The 15,200-nt window shown below is 52.0% G+C and overlaps 1 protein-coding gene across 5 annotated transcripts in view; it reads right to left on the minus strand.

Moving 5' to 3' along the window:
• PACSIN1 (protein kinase C and casein kinase substrate in neurons 1) overlaps positions 1-15,200 on the minus strand; it is a 68,900-nt gene that overhangs the window by 15,271 nt on the left and 38,429 nt on the right. The window contains exons 1-2 of one of the 5 annotated variants that reach the window (XM_065544123.1): positions 5,481-5,677; positions 5,139-5,228 (exon numbers count right to left, since the gene is read on the minus strand). The exons of 2 other annotated variants lie outside the window; for them this stretch is intronic. The gene's annotated coding sequence lies outside the window, so the exon portion shown is untranslated. Of the gene's footprint in view, positions 1-5,138; positions 5,229-5,401; positions 5,678-15,200 lie in introns of those variants that run through there. 2 more of the 5 variants (XM_065544121.1, XM_065544122.1) reach the window with 2 other exon arrangements.

Consider the following 15,200-nt stretch of genomic DNA (forward strand, 5'->3'; position numbering starts at 1 on the left):
GACGAGTACCTGAGTCTCAGAGAAGTTAGATAACTTGTCCAAGGTCACACAGCAGGGAGGAGGCAGAACCAGACTCAGACCCAAGGGTGGTCTTTCCCCTGCCCCTGCTCCCAGCTCTCTGTGGGTGTCACTCCAGCCCTCCTGGCCTAAGGCCTTCTCCCCTGCCCGGAACAGGCTCAGCTCAGGGACAGGGCCATGGAGAAACCAGAGCTGCCTGCCTCTTCCCCAGGGTCGCAGGTCCCACAGACATTCCCAGCAGCGCCCCCCCAACCCACCCCTCGCCTCACCCAGAGATAGACCGACAGGCTCACAGCACCCAGCCTGGGCCACACAGCGCCTCTGAACCATCTCTGGGAGCTGGGGCTCCGAATGCAACGGGGAGGATTCAAGTCAGCTGAGATGCACCGCGTCCACTAGAGCCTCTGCCCCTTTCTCATGTCTCCCCATAACCCAGCCTAGGGCATATGCCATCCTCCCTCCTGTCACTCACCCCTCCCCCAGAAAAAGCCTGCTTCCCTTCAAGGGCCAGCTCAGTCCCTGTCCCTCCAAGAAGCCTTCCCCAAATACCCCAGCCCTCCCCTACCCCTCCCCTCATCTGACACCAACCCTGTGGTGCCATTCTTAGGCATGTTCTGCCCTAAACAGTCTTGCTGGTTCAGGAGTGGCAACCTGCTGTCCCAAAAAGTCGATTAGCACAATAGCTAACAGCACCAAGGGGCCAGACAGAATGTCTGGAGATGAGGTTCAAATCCCGGCTCTGCCACTGACCTTGGCAAGTTAGTTAAACTCTCTGTGCCTCAGTTTCCTCATCTGCAAAATGGAGGTGATCCCCGTGGGATTGGTGTAGGAGGAAATGAGTGCACATAAGGTCCAGAGTTCACCTGCAGTATTATGGGTATTAACAGGTACAGAGTCTTCATGACAGGAGCCTCATCTCTCTGGATCACCTGGCTTCCCTTCTCCCCTCCTCAGCTAACACCCCCAGAGTCCTTCCAGGACTGTTGGGCCTCACCTGGGACCTTCAGATCTCCAGGTCCCCCATGAAAGGAAGATCTCAGGCCTGGCTTCCTCTTGCTTTCTCTTTAGGTCTGAAAACCAGTCCCCTGGACTGCCATCCCTTCTAACCTGGGGTGTTTCAGGCAGTCCCCAAGGGGCCTGCTTATTAGAAATGATGATCCCGAGGTGAGGAGGAAGGAGGAGGATGGAAACACAAATAGGGAGACTCAGGGAAGCAGAGCTCAAACCTTACTCAAGTTTGGAAGGCTCCAGAGAGGCCCAGGGCAAAGGGGACCAGGTGGGTTCATCCCAGCTAGGAAGGGACCCAAGGTACCCCTTGGTGGTCCACCTGTGAGAACAGGTAAGCCTCAGACACAGCCTCAGGCACCCCAGCCTCTGTGGCTGGCCCTTCCTCCTCCCTAGCCCACTCCTGGTCTGACCTTTCACCCTTCACCATCCCTGTGCTCTCCTCCTCTGGCCACCCTCTTAAGAGCCCAGACCCTCTCTCTCCTCCTGAAAATCACCCCAAAAAGCTCACATCCCTCCCCTGCTTTCAAGTCAAGTAGACAAGACACCATTTTGCACAGCCCACATCTTTAGAGGGCCTCTAAGCCTGTTTCAGGTGGGGCAGGTTCATCAGGGAATAAGACCAGCCCTTCCCTCATGGAGCTTACACTCCAGCACAGGCAAAAAGCCAAGAAGCAAATATAATAAATATCACCACATTAGGTGGTGACAACAGTTCAGAGAAAACTCAGCCAGCGTGAGGGACAGGGCAAAGGGTAGTGGAGAGCCGCTGGAAGGTGGTGTATATATACCCCAGCTCCCCTGCCCTCCTGGACTGAGTCAAAGGTGTGTTCAAAATGTCTCCCAGAGCTCCCCAACTGGAGTGAGCTGAATTACCTGCAGTGGTAACTTGCTTGGTAAAGCAACCTGTTTTGGCCGCCTATTTCCCTATCTCATTTCCCCACCCTCAGTGTTTCTGTGGGCCACCTCCTAAATGAATCATATCCTTGTCTTGGGGTTGGCTTCTGGGGGAGCCCAAAGTGAGATGCCCACAGATGGGGAGGCAGGGGCAGGAGCTTGTTGGGAAGGCAGGGCCCCCTGCTGTCTGCTCTGGGGCATCTCTTTTCTCAAGACCAGTCAGCACACACTTGGCCGCTCTGCAGGGGTGTGTCTGTCCTGAGCCCACTGCCTCTGTGGCTGCCTAGAGAGCAGGGGCCACGCCGCCCCCTCTGTGGGCAGCCCTCCTGGTGGGAGCGCAGCACGTTTTTGCAACACAGGGAACACAAGGATGAGTTCCGACCAGGAAGAAGCGGCCGTGGCCCTCCCGCTTCAGTGGCTTGCGTTGGGATGCTTGCGGCTCGCTCTCTTCCTGGGCCTGGCCTGGCAGAGCTGCTGTGGCCACAGCTGGAGTAGAGAAAAGGAAGACGTGTGGACCCAGGGCAGGCCCAGCGTCCTGTCTGACCCAATGTCCCTGAGGCAACGGCCCAGGTAGACGGGCATCATCTTCCCCTGTGAGGATGGAATCATAGGCCCCCACGACAGCACAGATGCTGAGCCAGCCCCCAAGGGAGACACTCCTGGCTTTACACTGCAGCCCTGATTCTCAGAGTGCGGAGCTGGGCTACAGCAGTGAGTAAGACAGAAAACCCCCTCCCTTGTGGGGCTGACATTATAGAGGGGCTGAGCAGGCAAGAAACGAGATAAATAAGTGGTAATCAAGGATGTTAGAAGGTGACAGGCTGTGAAGGAAAGCAAGGCAGGGGAGGGGACAGGGAGGGAAGATGGGGGACAGGAGTGGTGCTTTTGTTTGCAGAATGGTCACAGAAGGTCATTCTGAGCAGGTGGCCTTGGAGCAAAGGCCTGAGGGAGGTGGGGAGAGAGCCAGGCAGAGCACTCAGGCAGCCTGAACAGCCCGTGCAAAGGCCCTGGGGCAGAAGCCGGCTGCCAGGGTTGAGGAGCAAGGGGGTCATGTGGCCTGCGAAGATGAGGGAAGGGGAGGGGTGAGGCTGAAGAGGTTGAGGGAGGGGACTGGGGAGGGCCTTGTAGGTCAGAAGGAGGCCTTTAGCAGAGTGAGATGGGAGCCACTGCAGGGTTTGGGAAGAGGTGGGATGTGATCTGGCTTCTGTTTTAAAGGATCTATGGCTGCTGGGGGAAGAGCAAACCACGGTGGGGCAGAGTGGGCAGGGAAGCTCTAGGAGGTGGCTGCCGTCCCCCAGGTGAGGGAAGATGGGGTCTCAGAATAAGGAGGTAATGTTAGAAGGAGTGGGAAGAGGCTGGAGTCCGGAAGTGCTGTGGCATTCCAGCCAACAGGATCTGCCGATGGTTTTGGATGTGACGGTGAGATGAGAAGTCAAGGATGGCTCCTGCCGGACCAGCTGGCAGATAGAGCTGCTGTTTACTGAGCTGGGGATACTGAGGGAGGAACGGTGTTGGAGGGGATGGGAGCTCAGTTCTGGAGCCCTGAGATGCCCATGGACAGCCAGCTGGAGATACCTCCTCACCCTTGCCAGCTCCTGCACGGGGGTCAAGGGCAGTGAGGAGGGACCAGCCAGGAGCCAGATTGTTCCTGTGTCTCAGGCCCCAGCCCCTGCTGAGCTCTAGGCCTCTCAGTGCTCCTGGGGCCTCCCTCAAGCTCCCTTTCACATGAGAAGGCCTGCCAGGGGAGGTCAAGTCTCAATCCGGCTTCCAGGTGGGTGCCCTGGGCTGTGGGTGCGTTGTGTGCAATGAAGTGGGGCAGGGAAATGTGTCCCAGAAGCCCATCCTGGTGGACTCACTGCCCCAGAATCTGGTGGCAAGAATGTGGGAGAAAGACAGAGCAAGCACAGGCAGCCCCAAGCCGACCTGTGAAGCAGCAACCTGACAGGGAGGGGCCTGGGCCCAGAGGAGGCAGGCCAGGGGTGGGAGGTCGGGGCCAGGCCTGGAGGGCCTGCTGAGTGGACAGACACTCCTTCAGCTCTCACCCGAAGAACCTGCCCTCCAGGCCTCACCAGCCCCTGCTCCGTGGAGGTGGGGGCGGCTGCTGACAGGCGACTGAGGCAGGAGGTGAGGCAGGGCAGATACCAGCTCCCACCCTGGTCGGGGAGGAGGAGAGTGCAGGGTTCGGAAGAGCAGGGGCAGGCAGTGTCAGTGCGCACAGGCGAATCTGCATCCCATTTCTGCCAACCCGAGACCTGCCCTTCTCCCTCCTAGGCCCTTGATCCCAAAGTGGGAGCCCCCAAGTCCAGCACTCTGTGGATGTGCATCTAACGTTTGCAGAAGTGAGCAGAGCCACACCAGCTTCTCAGTGTGTATTCCCTTCCCCATCATGCGACCCCCTCCTCAGCCCCTGCACCAGGCCCTCTGACCCGAGTGCCAGGGGAAGGGGTCACCCCACACTGTGGTCCAGCAAAAGACCCAGCTGGGCTCTCAGGGGGTGCGGCAGAGAAAGCAGGTGGAGAAGGGCAGGACCTTAAGCACGCCCATAGTTGCACACATCAACCTTCTGCCCCCTCTCAGGCTAGCATCTCCTCCCTATGCCACCCAAGGAGGCTCAGCTCCAACCAGGGCAAACCTGGACCAGGTGTGCCCCACCCATGCACTCCTGTGGGCCCCCTCCTGTCCCCTCCCTGCCCAGAGTTGGGACAGAGGGCCCAGCTCCTCCCCTGCACCCCACCCCACCCCCTCCTGAGCAGCTGGCAGAGGCTCCTCCGCAGTGGCAGTGCCGGAGAGCTCCCCCAGCAGCAGGAGTCTGTCCCCAGGATCACTGCAGCAGAGGGACGGAGAGCGCAGGAGGGAGGGCCACAGGCACTCTCACCCCATCAGAGGCCTGCTCCCTGGTGCCCCAACTTGGAGGCCCTGGGCTTGCTGGGGATGGGCACGGAGGTTCTTTGGGAGATCAAGGGTTGGGGAGAGTTCACTAAGTCTCCAGGGAGAACGAGGAAGGGCAAGGGCCTGAGGATGGGGCAGGAGGTAGATGCCTCTGGCCTGACCAGGGGGCTCTAAGCCCAGTGCCTGAGACCATCCAGGGCCAGCAGGGAGGCTCTGGCGTCATCGGGAGATGGTGGGAGGTGAGTCTGCTTATCCCAAACAGCCAGAGCCTAGCAGTGCCTTGAGTGGGACTGGGGCATCCTTACTCCTCCCTGCCCTCTGCCGCCTACCCTGTCTAGCTTCAGACTGTGGGTCCCTGGAGGCTCCAGCCTCCGTCGGCCTGCTGCCCCAAGGAGGGGGCATGGCTGCAAAGTCAGGACCTGTGGCGGTGGTGGAGACAAGAGGTACAGAGGAGGAAAGGCAACAGGGACAGTCCCCCGATGAGGAGGATCAAGGTTCTGACAAGACCTCTCAGGATGCTGGCTGCACCCCACAGCCCACTCCCCAGCAGGTCCCTGGCCCAGCCCCTCCGGATGGCCTGTTTGGCTCCTACCAGGTGCCGCCGGTAGGAAGGCAGGGCAGTCCCGTTCCCCACTCTCCACACAGCCTCTTCCAGCCATCGAAATGCCTACCTGGGCCCGTGTGGGCACCAAGCTGCGGGCAGGTAGGAGCTTACTGCCCCCGCTGGGCCAGGCCAGGGCCGGAGGGGCTGGCTGTCCTCCTTCTCCTCCGTGGTGGCGGGCGGAGAGGGGGCCTGGCGCCGGGCTGGGGGCTCTGTCCTCTAGGGTTCCCTCCACTGCTCACTCAGGAAGGCAGCAGCGCCAGAACTGCAGGAGCCAGCTCCCTCCACCGCTGCCTCCTCCCCACTCCCCCCTCCCGACCCGCCTCCTTCTCCAGCCACCCACCTCCTTCTGCTCGTTTCTATGGCAACTGGGCAATGCTCTGCACAGACAGCCTCCCTCCCATGTACAGCAGGGGACGCCCGCCTCCCGCACGGCGCCGCATCAACATGGGCGCACACGCACACACCTCACGGCCACAGGCAGGCTGGTGGGTACACGGGCTCAGCCGCCGCCCTCGCCTGGGGAGCCCTGCTCCATCCCCTTTCTCCCCTTTCTCCCCAAGATCCCACCTCCCAACCGTCCTTCCAGACAGCTGCACATTTCCATGCACTTCGCTTGGGTCCTTAAAATCTCAGCGCATGCTGCTCTGTGAGGCATTTCTATTTGTTTAATCATTTATTCTCTCATTTGATGAAAACTCAAGATTTTGAGTTTTTTCTAGGCCAGGCTGAGTGTGAGAGACGCTCATGCACAACCTCGTGCCATGAGACCTCATACCCATTTTACAGATTGGAAGCTGAGGGCCACAGCAGTAAAAGAATTTGAGTGTCCAAGGTTCCTGGGCTAGCTGTCGGCACTGAGACCTTGTGATGCCAGTTCCGACGCTTCTCCCACAGGCCATGGCTGCCACACACCAGTCAAGCGCACACAGGGGTGGCCCATACACACTCATGTGTGTCCAGGACATGTGCACCCCAATGACACACTTACAGATACAAACACCCATTACATATATTTGCACACATGCATTTCCACAAGTCTGTGTATCTTCCTACACACGCACCTATAACACACACACGTAACTGTGACACTAATATCAGCATATGCACATCTTGAAGACACGTGCACACACATCTACATGGATTCAGAACCTGTAACACACAAACCCTTCCTACACAAACTCACCGTGGCACACACAAGCCCTGATGCTAGCCTCATGGGCGGGGTTCAGTGATGGGAGTAGAAGTGTCAGGATCAAGGGGCTGAATAATGAGTGGCCTCCCGGGGAGGATTTGCCTGTCTGCTCCGCCCCACCTGGGGATCAGGCACTAATCTGATCTCAGCAGTGTCTCAGCTCTGCTGCTGAAGGGGAATGCAGTGGGGGTGGAGACCGGGCCCACCCTCCCTCACTCTCATTCTGAAAATCCACTCTAGATCCCCCCTAGAGCCCCCTCAGCCTAGGGGGCTCACACATATCCCTACTCACCCCTCTAGCATCGGTACTTGGAGTTATGACAGGGCACAGTAAAATGACTCTCCCCAAGAAGAGAATTCCAGGCTTCACACAGGCTTCTAGACTTCTGCCACCCCCCAGGAGGGACAGTGTGGGTGGTGGGTGGCAGGAGACCAGAGTGGGGACTGGGGCCCCGGACACACAGCATGCCCCACAGGACGTGCTGTCCCCAGCCCAGCACCACCGCAGGGCCTCAGGCAACGGTCACTGCAGCCCCTGTGCCCCAGGGTAATTTTCAGGGACCCCACGCTCCCCAGAGAGGGCAGATACAACAGAAAGGAACCAGAAGCCATCACAAATTAAGAGAAGGGCCCTCCGGGCGCGGTGGCTCAAGCCTGTAATCCCAGCACTTTGGGAGGCCGAGACGGGCGGATCACGAGGTCAGGAGATCGAGACCATCCTGGCTAACATGGTGAAACCCCGTCTCTACTAAAAAATACAAAAAACTAGCTGGGCGAGGTGGCGGGCGCCTGTAGTCCCAGCTACACGGGAGGCTGAGGCAAGAGAATGGCGTAAACCTGGGAGGCGGAGCATGCAGTGAGCTGAGATCCGGCCACTGCACTCCAGCCTGGGCGACAGAGCAAGACTCCGTCTCAAAAAAAAAAAAAAAAAAAAAAAAAGAGAAAGGCCCTCTTTTAATAATAATGATAGCTCCTCCGTATTCAGCACTTCCAAGACCCCTCTCAGTCACAAGGCTGCTGCTGGTGAAACTCAGACATAATTGCATGACGCATCCCAGTATTAGAGATGTCAAGAGATAAGAGAAAAATCATCTCTGGATAGAGAAATGGGGCATTTCATCCATCCAACAGACACTGACTAGGCATCTACCATGTGTCAGAGATGGTTCTAGACACTGAGATATAGCTGTGAGCAAAACAGAGTCCCTGCCCTTGAGGAGATGACGAGCTAGTGGGTTCCCGGAAAGCCTGGGCCTGTCTCAGGGGCTCTCCCACAGTCTTTGGCTGTCACAGGGCCTTGCATGGTGAGGCTACTGGACTGATTAGGAAATAGGCTCTGAGAGATTGAACAGTTTGTCCACAGTGACAAAGGCAGCCAGTGGCTAGGCTGGGATTCGAGCCCTCGGCCTGCCAAGCCTTTTCCAGTGCCTCACGTGGATTCCATTAAGAAAGATCTGATTGGGAAACACGGCACCAGCCACTCAGTTTCTAAAAGTTTCATAGCCAAGTTCGCTTCTATCCTTAGATCAAAGGTAGGATGAGATCGTAAGTACTTGAAGTCCCAATCAAGTGGTGGGCACAAGGACCCCACAATCAACCTCAGAAGTGACTTCCATCCTTGCCTTCCTTGGGCCAGAAGTCTGATGTCAGCCATCCCCAGGCCTGGAGGTCCTTGGCAGGGAGTTCAGGTCAAGGCCTAGGCCAGGAGGGTGGGGACTCCCAGTGCCCAAGAGCAGAGGCTTCCTAGAGAGTGAGAAGGCCTCAGCTGGGCAACAGGGAGGGATTGAGTTCCCAGGTGCTGTAAGCAGAGCCCCCTGCCCACCTGCCGGCCCCCAGCCCTGGATCATCTTTCTCCTAAAGAGCCGGGCTCCATCCAAGGATACCAAAGACAGCTGCCCTCCCACCCACCCCTCCGTCAGCCTGATCCGGCCCCATCTGCTGCCTAGCAGACCCCACGTCCTGTCCTCCCACACTCACGGATTCCAGACAGGCCCTGTGGAAGAAGCTGACCCCTTCTGTCTCCCCCTCCTTCCCCAGCCCAGAGAGGATCCACCCCCACCCCACCCCCACTGGCAGCCTAATCTGGCCCCATCTGCTGCTGGGAATGAAGGCCCTCTACTCTCTCACTTGCAGGTCCCACACTGGCCCAGGGACACCCCCTACATTATGTATACACACACACACGTATGCATACACACACACGTACACGCACACACACAATCCATGCCCAACCTCAGCTCCTGTTCCTGAACCTTAGCCATGCTCCTGTCCTATAGGCGAGATCAGAGGAGGGTGTCTGGCCCACGCCACAAGGCAGCGGCCCTCATGCCCGTGGGAGATGCCTACTCCTTCTGTCAACCCCCTCCTTGCCTCCTTATCCAGCTCCCCAAAAGCATTCATTGCCCCCTCTCCCCAGCTCGGCACAGTTATCCCACGTGTTCCCCAGAGCCAGGGAAAATGCAATCAGTGCTCATTAGCTGCTGCTTTGCATCTCATCTGCATAATATTCCCATGACTGTCAAAATGCCAGAATCCTCCCCAACCCCAGCCCACAATAGGCAGGGCTGGCCAGCTCTAGAGAAAGAAAATGGAAAGGCTTTAGTGGGATTCTGTGTGGGCGGCTGAGCACGTGGAGTGGGTACTTGGGAGGGGGAAGATCAGGGGAGAAAATGTCCAGTGGCCCTGGCAGGCACCCGGAGGAGGAGCAACAAATATTACAATCACTGAGTCCCTGCTACATCTAGGCACTGTGCATGGTGCTTTATACCGTATCCACTGTTTTTTCACAATGAGCTATTTTACAGGTGTGGAAACTGAGGCTCCGGGCAGTTAAGGCCTGGCTATCCAAGGCCCAGCGGCCTGTGCACCACCTGGAAGCTGGTCAGAAATGCAGCATTTCAGGTCCCACCCCAGACTTCCCGCATCAGAATCTGCATTTTCACAAGATCCCAGGTGATTAGAGTGTGAGACTCCTAGGTTAAGGGGCTGGCCCCATACTGTAATACACAGCTGCAAGATGAAGCTGGTGTCAATACTGAGGTGTCTGACTAAATCCCATGCTAGTTTCTTCGTGCATTTAACAAGCATTTCTTGACTGCAGCTATGTGCCACACTGCTCTAGGGTTGAGCACGGTAGATAAACAGACGACGTCCATGACCTCAGGGAGATTTCATGCCAAAGGGAGACACATCATAAATAAATATGTTCAAATGGTGAGCAGTGCTACCAAGAAAAATAATGTGGGCTGTGTGCAATGGCTCACGCCAGTAATCCCAACATTTTGGGAGGCCGAAGCGGGCAGATTGCCTGAGTTCAGGAGTTCTCGACCAGCCTGGGCAACACGGAGAAACCATGTCTCTACTAAAATACAAAAAATTACCCAGGCGTGGCGGCATGCACCTGTAGTCCTAGCTACTTGGGAGACTGAGGCAGGAGAATTGCCTGAACCCGGGAGGCAGAGGTTGCAGTGAGCCGAGATCACACCACTGCACTCCAACTCGGGTGAGAGCGAGACTGTCTCAAAATAATAATAACAATAATAATAATATTAATAACGTGGGTTAAAGAGACAGAGAGTATGAAGCAGGAACATTTTAGAATCCCCCTTTGAAGAGATGACATTTGAACAGAGATCTAAATAAAGGGAGAAAGGGAGGTATGTGATGGTTTGAAGGAAGAGTATTTCTGGCAGAGGGAACAGCAAAGGTAAATGTCCTAGAGGTGGGAGTAAGCTGAGCACAATGAAAGCAGCCCACAGCTGAATGGTTGGATGGGTGGATGGGAGGATGGATGAATGGATGGTAGGTAGAGCAAACCAGACAGAGAGAGGTGGCAAATGAGGTAGTGATAAAGAAGAGGCAGGCAGGGGCTGGCTCCCAGAGGGCCTTGTAGGCCATGGTGAGGACTCTGAATTTTATTCTAAGTATGAAGGGAAGCCATTGGTACTTTTGAGCAAGGGGAGAAAGGGATCTAAATTATGTTTTCAGAAGATCACAGTGGTTTTTACATGGAGAAGTGATTAGAAGGAGACCAGAGCAGAGGCAAGGAGACCAGTTAAGAAGCTTTTGCAATATTTAGTGCTAATAGCCATGAAAACGCATGTCCAAGAATGTTCATAGAAGCTTCATTCTTCATATCTCCAAACTGGAAGCAACCCAAATGCCCACCCACAGAGGGGTTGACAAACAAATTGTGCCGTTTACTGCATGTAGTTGAGGTAGTTTGCTGTGTGGGATTTCACTGTATAAATTCTACTGTGTGGTTTGTTCACATAGTGAAATACTACACAGCAATGAAAAAAATCCCACTATACATAATCACATGGATAATCTCAAGACATCATGCTGATTCTGTACACTAATAACAAAGAATTTCTGACAAATTCTGAAAGTTTTCTAAAATTTCTGAATTTCTGAAAAAAATTTAAGAAACCAATTCTATTTATAATAACATCAAAAAGAATAAAATACTTGGAATAAAGTTAACCTAGGAGATGAAATACTTGTAAACTGAAAACTATAAAATATTGATGAAATAAATTAAAGAAGACACAAATAAACAAAAACATCTCATGTTCATGGATTGGAAGATTTAATATTCTTTACTTATTTTTTTTTTTTTAGAGACGGAGTCTTGCTCTGTCACCCCAGTTGGAGTGCAGTGGCACAATCTTGGCTCATTGCAAGCTCTGCCTCCTGGGTTCCCGCCATTCTCCTGCCTCAGCCTCCTGAATAGCTGGGACTACAGGCACCCACCACTGGTTTCACCATGTTAGCTAGGATGGTCTCAATCTCCTGACCTTGTGATCCACCTGTCTCAGCCTCCCAAAGTGCTGGGATTACAGGTGTGAGCCATCACGCCCGGCCCTTAATATTCTTAAAATATCCATACTACCCCAAGCAAACTACAGATTCAATGTAATCCCTCTTAAAATCTTAATGGCATTTGTATAGCAATAGAAAAAAAAATCCTAAAATCATATGAACCACAAAGACCCCCAAAATAGCCAAAAAAATATTGAGAAGAACAAAACTGGAGGCCCCATACTTCCTGATTTCAACACATATTACTAAGCTACAGTAATTAAAACAGTATGGTACTGTCATAAAGACAGCCATATATGCATATTATGGTCACCAGCAATAAATAAATAAATAAATAAAGACATACAGACCAATGGAACAGAATGAAGAGCCCAGAAATAAACCCACAGATATATGGTCAACAGATCTTCAGTGAGGGTGCCAAGCATACACAGTGGGGAAATGATAGGAAGGATAGTTCTTCTTCAACAAATGGTGATGGGAAAACTGCTTTCTACATGCAAAAGGATGAAACTGAATCATTATCTTACACCATAGACAAAAATCAGCTCGAAGTTGATTAAAAACTTAAACATAAAACCAGAAACCATAAAATTCCTAGAAGAAAACATAGGAAAAAATTTCAGGACATTGACCTTGGCAGTGATTTCTTAGATCTGACACCACAAGCACAGGCAACAAAAACAAAAATAGACAAATAGGACTACCTATCAAACTAAAAAGCCTAAGCACTGCAAAGGAAAAAGCAGAGTGAAAATGTAACCTGCTGAATGGGGAAAAAAAAAAAAAATTGCAAACCACATATTTAACAAGGGACTAGGATCCAAAATATATAAGAAACTCCTATAACTGGATAGCTTGAAAAAATTTAAAAATGAGCAAAAAGTTTGAACACACATTTCTCCAAAGAAGGCAGACAAATGACCAACTGGTATATTTAAAAATGCTCAGCCGGGTCCGGGCGCAGTGGTTCACGCCTGTAATCCCAGCACTTTGGGAGGCCGAAGCAGGCGGATCACGAGGTCAGGAGATCCAGACCATCCTGGCTAAGATGGTGAAACCCCGTCTCTACTAAAAATACAAAAAATTAACCGGGCGTGGTGGCGGGTGCCTGTAGTCCCAGCTACTCGGGAGGCTGAGGCAGGAGAATGGCATGAACCTGGGAGGCGGAGCTTGCAGTGAGCCGAGATCGCGCCACTGCACTCCAGCCTGGGCGACAGAGTGAGACTCCGTCTCAAAAAATAAAAAAAAAAAAAATAATAATAATAATAAACATAAAAATAAAAAAAGCTCAGTCGGGCGTTGTAGCTCACGCTTGTAATCCCAGCACTTTGGGAGGCCGAGGCATGGCAGATCACGAAGTCAGGAGATGGAGAACATCCGGCTAACACGGTGAAACCCCGTCTCTACTAAAATACAAAAAATTAGCCGGGCGTGGTGGCGGGTCCCAGCTACTCGGGAGACTGAGGCAAGAGAATGGGAGGCTGAGGCAAGAGAATGGCGTGAACCCGGGAGGCGGAGCTTGCTTGCACTGAGATCGCGCCACTGCACGATAGACAGTGTAGCCTGCGCGACAAAGCGACACTCTGTCTCAAAAAAAAAAAAAATTCAGGCCGGGCGCGGTGGCTCAAGCCTGTAATCCCAGCACTTTGGGAGGCCGAGACGGGCGGATCACGAGGTCAGGAGATCGAGACCATCCTGGCTAACACGGTGAAACCCCATCTCTACTAAAAAATACAAAAAACTAGCCGGGCGAAGTGGCGGGCGCCTGTGGTCCCAGCTACTCGGGAGGCTGAGGCAGGAGAATGGCGTAAACCCGGGAGGTGGAGCTTGCAGTGAGCTGAGATCCGGCCACTGCACTCCAGCCTGGGCGACAGAGCCAGACTCAGTCTCAAAAAAAAAAAAAAAAAAAAAAAAAAAAAAAAAAAAAAAATTCAAAAAAAAAAAAAAAAAGCTCAATATCACTAATCGTTGTGGAAAGGCAAATCAAAACCCCAATGAGATATCACCTCATACCTGTCAGGATAGCCATTATTTTAAAAGTGTTATTATAATAAAATAACAAGTGTTGGCAAGGATGTGGATAAATTTGAACACTTGTGCATTGTTGGTAGGAATGTGTAATGGTGCAGCTGCTATAAAAAACAGTATGAAGGTTTTTCAAAAAATTAAAAATAGGCTGGGCATGGTGACTCACGCCTCTAATCCCAGCATTTTGAACGGCAGAGGCAAGAGGATTGCTTGAGCTCAGGAGTTCAAGATCAGCCTGGACAACATAATGAGACCTCATCTCTACTAAAAATAAAAATAAATAAAACTTTAAAAATAACTACTGTCAGGCATGGTTGCTCACACCTGTAAGCCCAGCACTTTGGAAGGCCGAGGTGGTGGATCACCTGGCCACCACCTCCTTGAGGTCAGGAGTTCAAGACCAGCCTGGTCAACATGGTGAAACCCCATCTCTACTAAAAATAGAAAAAAATGGCCGGGTGTGGTGGCACATGTCTGTAATCCCAGCTAATTGAGAGGCTGAGGCAGGCAAATTGCTTGAACCCGGGAGGTAGAGGTTGCAGTGAGCTGAGATTGTGTCATTGCACTCCAGCTTGGGCAACAAGAGTGAAACTCCGTTTCAAAAAAAAAAAAAAAAAAGAACTACCATATGATCCATCAATACCACTTCTGGGTATTTCTCCAAAAGAATTGAAATCAGAGTCTCAAAGACAAATTTGTACTGCTATGTTCATCACAGCATTACTCACAATAGCCAAGATATGGAAACAATCTAAATGTCCATCAATGGATGAATGGATAAAGAAAATGTGGTATATACACACAGTGGAATAGTATTTAGCCTTAAAAAAGGAAATCCTATCTCATGCCACAAAATGGGTGAACTTTGAGGATATTATGATAACTTAAATAAGCCAGTCATAGAAGGACAAATACTGCATTATTTCACTTATTTGAGGTATCTAAAGTAGTCAAATCCATAGAAACAGGAAGGAGAATGGTGGTTGCCAGGGGCCGAGGGGAGGAAGAAATGGGGAGTTGCTATTCACTGGGTATAAAGCTTCATTTTTGCAAAATGAAAAAGTTCTAGAGATCTGTTGCACGACATCGGGCCTATAGTTAATACTGTACATTTAAGATTTTGTTAGAAGGGTAGATCTCATGTTATGTGGGTTTTTTTTTTTTTTTTTTACCACAATAAAAGTTTTTTTGAAAAGACATCATGCCAAGCAAGAGAAGCCAAACTTAAAAGAGCACACACAGTAGATTCTATTTATGTGAAGTTCAAGAATAGATGAATCTGGACTTCTGATTCTGAACAAGATGGAGTAGACACACTTCTCCCCATTCCTCCTGCTAAAGCCACCCCTATATATAAAACAAACAGAAGAAGACTCTAAAAGGTAGAGAGAAGGCAGACTGACTAGAGACCTCAGGACCAAACAGTGGCACAGCAGTGAGTTCCCTGGGTTTTCTTTTTGCCCAATACATGCCAGATTTGGAGGTGGAAGAAATCAGCAACCCAGAAATACCAATAAACATAGACAAAAACAGCCCCAAGAAAAACCTGCTCTTTGCTTCCTGCTGACGGGTCTAAAACATAATAAAAAAGAACAAAACAAAAATAAAAAAGAGGAAAACCTGCTCTCTTTAGCCAAAGGATCAGCAGAGACCCAGCCTAGCATTGTTTTAAAACCTTTAAAACAATGACCTCCCTACTCTAGCCAAACAGCATGGAAGAAACTACAGCCCCAGGCCCGT

Source organism: Macaca fascicularis, chromosome 4 (assembly GCF_037993035.2).
Source record: "Macaca fascicularis isolate 582-1 chromosome 4, T2T-MFA8v1.1".
In the NCBI taxonomy this organism is placed as follows: Eukaryota; Metazoa; Chordata; class Mammalia; order Primates; family Cercopithecidae; genus Macaca; species Macaca fascicularis.